Raw genomic sequence first — 8,260 nt, forward strand, 5'->3', positions numbered from 1 at the left:
CTAGAACTGTGGTTTTCCTCTTCCTTGGTTCAAATCTGGGTGTAATCCACATTTTTGCATAAAAAAAACAGTAATAGTGTCTCCCTGACTGTTCAGACACAAATATATCTGTTTAAAATATTCTGGTGTAGGCCAGATAACTAGAACTGTGGTTTTCCTCTTCCATGGTTCAAACCTGGGTGTAATCCACCTTTTTGCATAAAAAAAAACAGTAATAGCGTCTCCCTGACTGTTCAGACACAAATATATCTGTTTAAAATATTCTGGTGTAGGCCAGATAACGAGAACTGTGGTTTTCCTCTTCCATGGTTCAAACCTGGGTGTAATCCACCTTTTTGCATAAAAAAAAACAGTAATAGCGTCTCCCTGACTGTTCAGACACAAATATATCTGTTCAAAATATTCTGGTGTAGGCCAGATAACTAGAAGTTTGGTTTTGCAGTTCCACGGTTCAAATCTCTGTATTATGCAGCTTTTGGCCTTTTTTACATAAAAAAAAACAGTAAAAGTGTCTCCCTGACTGTTCAGACACAAACATATCTGTTCAAAATATTCTGGTGTAGGCCAGATAACTAGAAGTTTGGTTTTGCAGTTCCATGGTTCAAATCTCTGTATTATGCTGCTTTTGGCCTTTTTTTACATAAAAAAACAGTAATAGTGTCTCGCTAACTGTTCAGACACAAATATATCTGTTTAAAATATTCTGGTGTAGGCCAGATAACTAGAACTGTGGTTTTCCTCTTCCAAGGTTCAAATCTGGGTGTAATCCACCTTTTTGCATAAAAAAAACAGTAATAGTGTCTCCCTGACTGTTCAGACACAAATATATCTGTTTAAAATATTCTGGTGTAGGCCAGATAACTAGAAGTTTGGTTTTGCAGTTCCACAGTACAAATCTCTATATTATGAATCTTTTGGACTTTTTTACATAAAAAAAACAGTAATAGTGTCTCCCTGACTGTTCAGACACAAATATATCTGTTTAAAATATTCTGGTGTAGGCCAGATAACTAGAACTGTGGTTTTCCTCTTCCATGGTTCAAACCTGGTTGTAATCCACCTTTTTGCATAAAAAAAACAGTAATAGTGTCTCCCTGACTGTTCAGACGCAAATATATCTGTTCAAAATATTCTGTTGTAGGCCAGACAACTAGAAGTTTGGTTTTGCAGTTCCACGGTTCAAATCTCTGTATTATGCAGCTTTTGGCCTTTTTGTACATAAAAAAAACAGTAATAGTGTCTCGCTAACTGTTCAGACACAAATATATCTGTTTAAAATATTCTGGTGTAGGCCAGATAACTAGAACTGTGGTTTTCCTCTTCCATGGTTCAAATCTGGGTGTAATCCACCTTTTGGCATAAAAAAAACAGTAATAGTGTCTCCCTGACTGTTCAGACACAAATATATCTGTTCAAAATATTCTGGTGTAGGCCAGATAACTAGAAGTGTGGTTTTCCTCATCCATGGTTCAAATCTGGGTGTAATCCACCTTTTTGCATAAAAAAAACAGTAACAGTGTCTCCCTGTCTGTTCAGACACAAATATATCTGTTCAAAATATTCTGGTGTAGGCCAGATAACTAGAAGTTTGGTTTTGCAGTTCCATGGTTCAAATCTCTGTATTATGCTGCGTTTGGTCTTTTTTACATAAAAAAAAACAGTAATGGTGTCTAGCTAACTGTTCAGACACAAATATATCTGTTTAAAATATTCTGGTGTAGGCCAGATAACTAGAACTGTGGTTTTCCTCTTCCATGGTTGAAATATTGGTGTAATCCACATTTTTGCATAAAAAAAACAGTAATAGTGTCTCCCTGACTGTTCAGACACAAATATATCTGTTTAAAATATTCTGGTGTAGGCCAGATAACTAGAAGTTTGGTTTTGCAGTTCCACGGTTCAAATCTCTGTATTATGCAGCTTTTGGCCTTTTTTACATAAAATAAACCAGTAATAGTGTCTCCCTGACTGTTCAGACACAAATATATCTGTTCAAAATATTCTGGTGTAGGCCAGATAACTAGAAGTTTGGTTTTGCAGTTCCATGGTTCAAATCTCTGTATTATGCTGCTTTTGGCCTTTTTTACATAAAAAAACAGTAATAGTGTCTCGCTAACTGTTCAGACACAAATATATCTGTTTAGAATATTCTGGTGTAGGCCAGATAACTAGAACTGTGGTTTTCCTCTTCCATGGTTCAAACCTGGGTGTAATCCACCTTTTTGCATAAAAAAAAACAGTAATAGCGTCTCCCTGACTGTTCAGACACAAATATATCTGTTCAAAATATTCTGGTGTAGGCCAGATAACTAGAAGTTTGGTTTTGCAGTTCCACGGTTCAAATCTCTGTATTATGCAGCTTTTGGCCTTTTTTACATAAAAAAAAACAGTAATAGTGTCTCGCTAACTGTTCAGACACAAATATATCTGTTCAAAATATTCTGGTGTAGGCCAGATAACTAGAAGTTTGGTTTTGCAGTTCCATGGTTCAAATCTCTGTATTATGCTGCTTTTGGCCTTTTTTACATAAAAAAACAGTAATAGTGTCTCGCTAACTGTTCAGACACAAATATATCTGTTTAAAATATTCTGGTGTAGGCCAGATAACTAGAACTGTGGTTTTCCTCTTCCTTGGTTCAAATCTGGGTGTAATCCACATTTTTGCATAAAAAAAACAGTAATAGTGTCTCCCTGACTGTTCAGACACAAATATATCTGTTTAAAATATTCTGGTGTAGGCCAGATAACTAGAACTGTGGTTTTCCTCTTCCATGGTTCAAACCTGGGTGTAATCCACCTTTTTGCATAAAAAAAAACAGTAATAGCGTCTCCCTGACTGTTCAGACACAAATATATCTGTTTAAAATATTCTGGTGTAGGCCAGATAACGAGAACTGTGGTTTTCCTCTTCCATGGTTCAAACCTGGGTGTAATCCACCTTTTTGCATAAAAAAAAACAGTAATAGCGTCTCCCTGACTGTTCAGACACAAATATATCTGTTCAAAATATTCTGGTGTAGGCCAGATAACTAGAAGTTTGGTTTTGCAGTTCCACGGTTCAAATCTCTGTATTATGCAGCTTTTGGCCTTTTTTACATAAAAAAAAACAGTAAAAGTGTCTCCCTGACTGTTCAGACACAAACATATCTGTTCAAAATATTCTGGTGTAGGCCAGATAACTAGAAGTTTGGTTTTGCAGTTCCATGGTTCAAATCTCTGTATTATGCTGCTTTTGGCCTTTTTTTACATAAAAAAACAGTAATAGTGTCTCGCTAACTGTTCAGACACAAATATATCTGTTTAAAATATTCTGGTGTAGGCCAGATAACTAGAACTGTGGTTTTCCTCTTCCAAGGTTCAAATCTGGGTGTAATCCACCTTTTTGCATAAAAAAAACAGTAATAGTGTCTCCCTGACTGTTCAGACACAAATATATCTGTTTAAAATATTCTGGTGTAGGCCAGATAACTAGAAGTTTGGTTTTGCAGTTCCACAGTACAAATCTCTATATTATGAATCTTTTGGACTTTTTTACATAAAAAAAACAGTAATAGTGTCTCCCTGACTGTTCAGACACAAATATATCTGTTTAAAATATTCTGGTGTAGGCCAGATAACTAGAACTGTGGTTTTCCTCTTCCATGGTTCAAACCTGGTTGTAATCCACCTTTTTGCATAAAAAAAACAGTAATAGTGTCTCCCTGACTGTTCAGACGCAAATATATCTGTTCAAAATATTCTGTTGTAGGCCAGACAACTAGAAGTTTGGTTGTGCAGTTCCACGGTTCAAATCTCTGTATTATGCAGCTTTTGGCCTTTTTGTACATAAAAAAAACAGTAATAGTGTCTCGCTAACTGTTCAGACACAAATATATCTGTTTAAAATATTCTGGTGTAGGCCAGATAACTAGAACTGTGGTTTTCCTCTTCCATGGTTCAAATCTGGGTGTAATCCACCTTTTGGCATAAAAAAAACAGTAATAGTGTCTCCCTGACTGTTCAGACACAAATATATCTGTTCAAAATATTCTGGTGTAGGCCAGATAACTAGAAGTGTGGTTTTCCTCATCCATGGTTCAAATCTGGGTGTAATCCACATTTTTGCATAAAAAAAACAGTAATAGTGTCTCCCTGTCTGTTCAGACACAAATATATCTGTTCAAAATATTCTGGTGTAGGCCAGATAACTAGAAGTTTGGTTTTGCAGTTCCATGGTTCAAATCTCTGTATTATGCTGCGTTTGGTCTTTTTTACATAAAAAAAAACAGTAATGGTGTCTAGCTAACTGTTCAGACACAAATATATCTGTTTAAAATATTCTGGTGTAGGCCAGATAACTAGAACTGTGGTTTTCCTCTTCCATGGTTGAAATATTGGTGTAATCCACATTTTTGCATAAAAAAAACAGTAATAGTGTCTCCCTGACTGTTCAGACACAAATATATCTGTTTAAAATATTCTGGTGTAGGCCAGATAACTAGAAGTTTGGTTTTGCAGTTCCACGGTTCAAATCTCTGTATTATGCAGCTTTTGGCCTTTTTTACATAAAATAAACCAGTAATAGTGTCTCCCTGACTGTTCAGACACAAATATATCTGTTCAAAATATTCTGGTGTAGGCCAGATAACTAGAAGTTTGGTTTTGCAGTTCCATGGTTCAAATCTCTGTATTATGCTGCTTTTGGCCTTTTTTACATAAAAAAACAGTAATAGTGTCTCGCTAACTGTTCAGACACAAATATATCTGTTTAGAATATTCTGGTGTAGGCCAGATAACTAGAACTGTGGTTTTCCTCTTCCATGGTTCAAACCTGGGTGTAATCCACCTTTTTGCATAAAAAAAAACAGTAATAGCGTCTCCCTGACTGTTCAGACACAAATATATCTGTTCAAAATATTCTGGTGTAGGCCAGATAACTAGAAGTTTGGTTTTGCAGTTCCACGGTTCAAATCTCTGTATTATGCAGCTTTTGGCCTTTTTTACATAAAAAAAAACAGTAATAGTGTCTCGCTAACTGTTCAGACACAAATATATCTGTTCAAAATATTCTGGTGTAGGCCAGATAACTAGAAGTTTGGTTTTGCAGTTCCATGGTTCAAATCTCTGTATTATGCTGCTTTTGGCCTTTTTTACATAAAAAAAACAGTAATAGTGTCTCGCTAACTGTTCAGACACAAATATATCTGTTTAAAATATTCTGGTGTAGGCCAGATAACTAGAACTGTGGTTTTCCTCTTCCATGGTTCAAATCTGGGTGTAATCCACATTTTTGCATAAAAAAACAGTAATAGTGTCTCCCTGACTGATCAGACACAAATATATCTGTTTAAAATATTCTGGTGTAGGCTAGATAACTAGAACTGTGGTTTTCCTCTTCCATTGTTCAAACCTGGGTGTAATCCACCTTTTTGCATAAAAAAAACAGTAATAGCGTCTCCCTGACTGTTCAGACACAAATATATCCGTTCAAAATATTCTGGTGTAGGCCAGATAACTAGAAGTTTGGTTTTGCAGTTCCACGGTTCAAATCTCTGTATTATGCAGCTTTTGGCCTTTTTTACATAAAAAAAACAGTAATAGTGTCTCCCTGACTGTTCAGACACAAATATATCTGTTCAAAATATTCTGGTGTAGGCCAGATAACTAGAAGTTTGGTTTTGCAGTTCCATGGTACAAATCTCTGTATTATGCTGCTTTTGGCCTTTTTTACATAAAAAAAACAGTAATAGTGTCTCGCTAACTGTTCAGACACAAATATATCTGTTTAAAATATTCTGGTGTAGGCCAGATAACTAGAAGTTTGGTTCTGAAGTTCCATGGTTCAAATCTCTGTATTATGCTGCTTTTGGCCTTTTTTACATAAAAAAAACATTAATAGTGTCTCGCTAACTGTTCAGACACAAATATTTCTGTTTAAAATATTCTGGTGTAGGCCAGATAACTAGAACTGTGGTTTTCCTCTTCCATGGTTCAAATCTGGGTGTAATCCACATTTTTGCATAAAAAAAACAGGAATAGTGTCTCCCTGACTGATCAGACACAAATATATCTGTTTAAAATATTCTGGTGTAGGCCAGATAACTAGAACTGTGGTTTTCCTCTTCCATGGTTCAAACCTGGGTGTAATCCACCTTTTTGCATGAAAAAAAACAGTAATAGCGTCTCCCTGATTGTTCAGACCCAAATATATCTGTTCAAAATATTCTGGTGTAGGCCAGATAACTAGAAGTTTGGTTTTGCAGTTCCACGGTTCAAATCTCTGTATTATGCAGCTTTTGGCCTTTTTTACATAAAAAAACAGTAATAGTGTCTCCCTGACTGTTCAGACACAAATATATCTGTTCAAAATATTCTGGTGTAGGCCAGATAACTAGAAGTTTGGTTTTGCAGTTCCATGGTTCAAATCTCTGTATTATGCTGCTTTTGGCCTTTTTTACATAAAAAAACAGTAATAGTGTCTCGCTAACTGTTGAGACACAAATATATCTGTTTAAAATATTCTGGTGTAGGCCAGATAACTAGAACTTTGGTTTTCCTCTTCCATGGTTCAAACCTGGGTGTAATCCACCTTTTTGCATAAAAAAAAACAGTAATAGCGTCTCCCTGACTGTTCAGACACAAATATATCTGTTCAAAATATTCTGGTGTAGGCCAGATAACTAGAAGTTTGGTTTTGCAGTTCCACGGTTCAAATCTCTGTATTATGCAGCTTTTGGCCTTTTTTACATAAAAAAACAGTAATAGTGTCTCCCTGACTGTTCAGACACAAATATATCTGTTCAAAATATTCTGGTGTAGGCCAGATAGCTAGAAGTTTGGTTTTGCAGTTCCATGGTTCAAATCTCTGTATTATGCTGCTTTTGGCCTTTTTTACATAAAAAAACAGTAATAGTGTCTCGCTAACTGTTCAGACACAAATATATCTGTTTAAAATATTCTGGTGTAGGTCAGATAACTAGAACTGTGGTTTTCCTCTTCCATGGTTCAAATCTGGGTGTAATCCACCTTTTGGCATAAAAAAAACAGTAACAGTGTCTCCCTGACTGTTCAGACACAAATATATCTGTTCAAAATATTCTGGTGTAGGCCAGATAACTAGAAGTGTGGTTTTCCTCTTCCATGGTTCAAATCTGGGTGTAATCCACCTTTTTGCATAAAAAAAACAGTAACAGTGTCTCCCTGACTGTTCAGACACAAATATATCTGTTCAAAATATTCTGGTGTAGGCCAGATAACTAGAAGTTTTATTTTGCAGTTCCATGGTTCAAATCTCTGTATTATGCTGCTTTTGGCCTTTTTTTACATAAAAAAAACAGTAATAGTGTCTAGCTAACTGTTCAGACACAAATATATCTGTTTAAAATATTCTGGTGTAGGCCAAATAACTAGAACTGTGGTTTTCCTCTTCCATGGTTCAAATCTGGGTGTAATCCACCTTTTGGCATAAAAAAAACAGTAACAGTGTCTCCCTGACTGTTCAGACACAAATATATCTGTTCAAAATATTCTGGTGTAGGCCAGATAACTAGAAGTTTTGTTTTGCAGTTCCATGGTTCAAATCTCTGTATTATGCTGCTTTTGGCCTTTTTTACATAAAAAAAAACAGTAATAGTGTCTAGCTAACTGTTCAGACACAAATATATCTGTTTAAAATATTCTGGTGTAGGCCAGATAACTAGAACTGTGGTTTTCCTCTTCCATGGTTCAAATATTGGTGTAATCCACATTTTTGCATAAAAAAAACAGTAATAGTGTCTCCCTGACTGTTCAGACACAAATATATCTGTTTAAAATATTCTGGTGTAGGCCAGATAACTAGAACTGTGGTTTTCCTCTTCCATGGTTCAAACCTGGGTGTAATCCACCTTTTTGCATAAAAAAAAACAGTAATTGCTTCTCCCTGACTGTTCAGACACAAATACATCTGTTCAAAATATTCTGGTGTAGGCCAGATAACTAGAAGTTTGGTTTTGCAGTTCCACGGTTCAAATCTCTGTATTATGCAGTTTTTGGCCTTTTTTACATAAAAAAAAACAGCAATAGTGTCTCCCTGACTGTTCAGACACAAGTATATCTGTTCAAAATATTCTGGTGTAGGCCAGATAACTAGAAGTTTGGTTTTGCAGTTCCATGGTTCAAATCTCTGTATTATGCTGCTTTTGGCCTTTTTTACATAAAAAAACAGTAATAGTGTCTCGCTATCTGTTCAGACACAAATATATCTGTTTAAAATATTCTGGGGTAGGCCAGATAACTAGAA

The sequence above is a fragment of the Phyllobates terribilis genome, unplaced genomic scaffold, assembly GCF_046119375.1.
Source record: "Phyllobates terribilis strain yellow unplaced genomic scaffold, ASM4611937v1 Scaffold_4__5_contigs__length_816908805, whole genome shotgun sequence".
NCBI lineage: Eukaryota > Metazoa > Chordata > Amphibia > Anura > Dendrobatidae > Phyllobates > Phyllobates terribilis.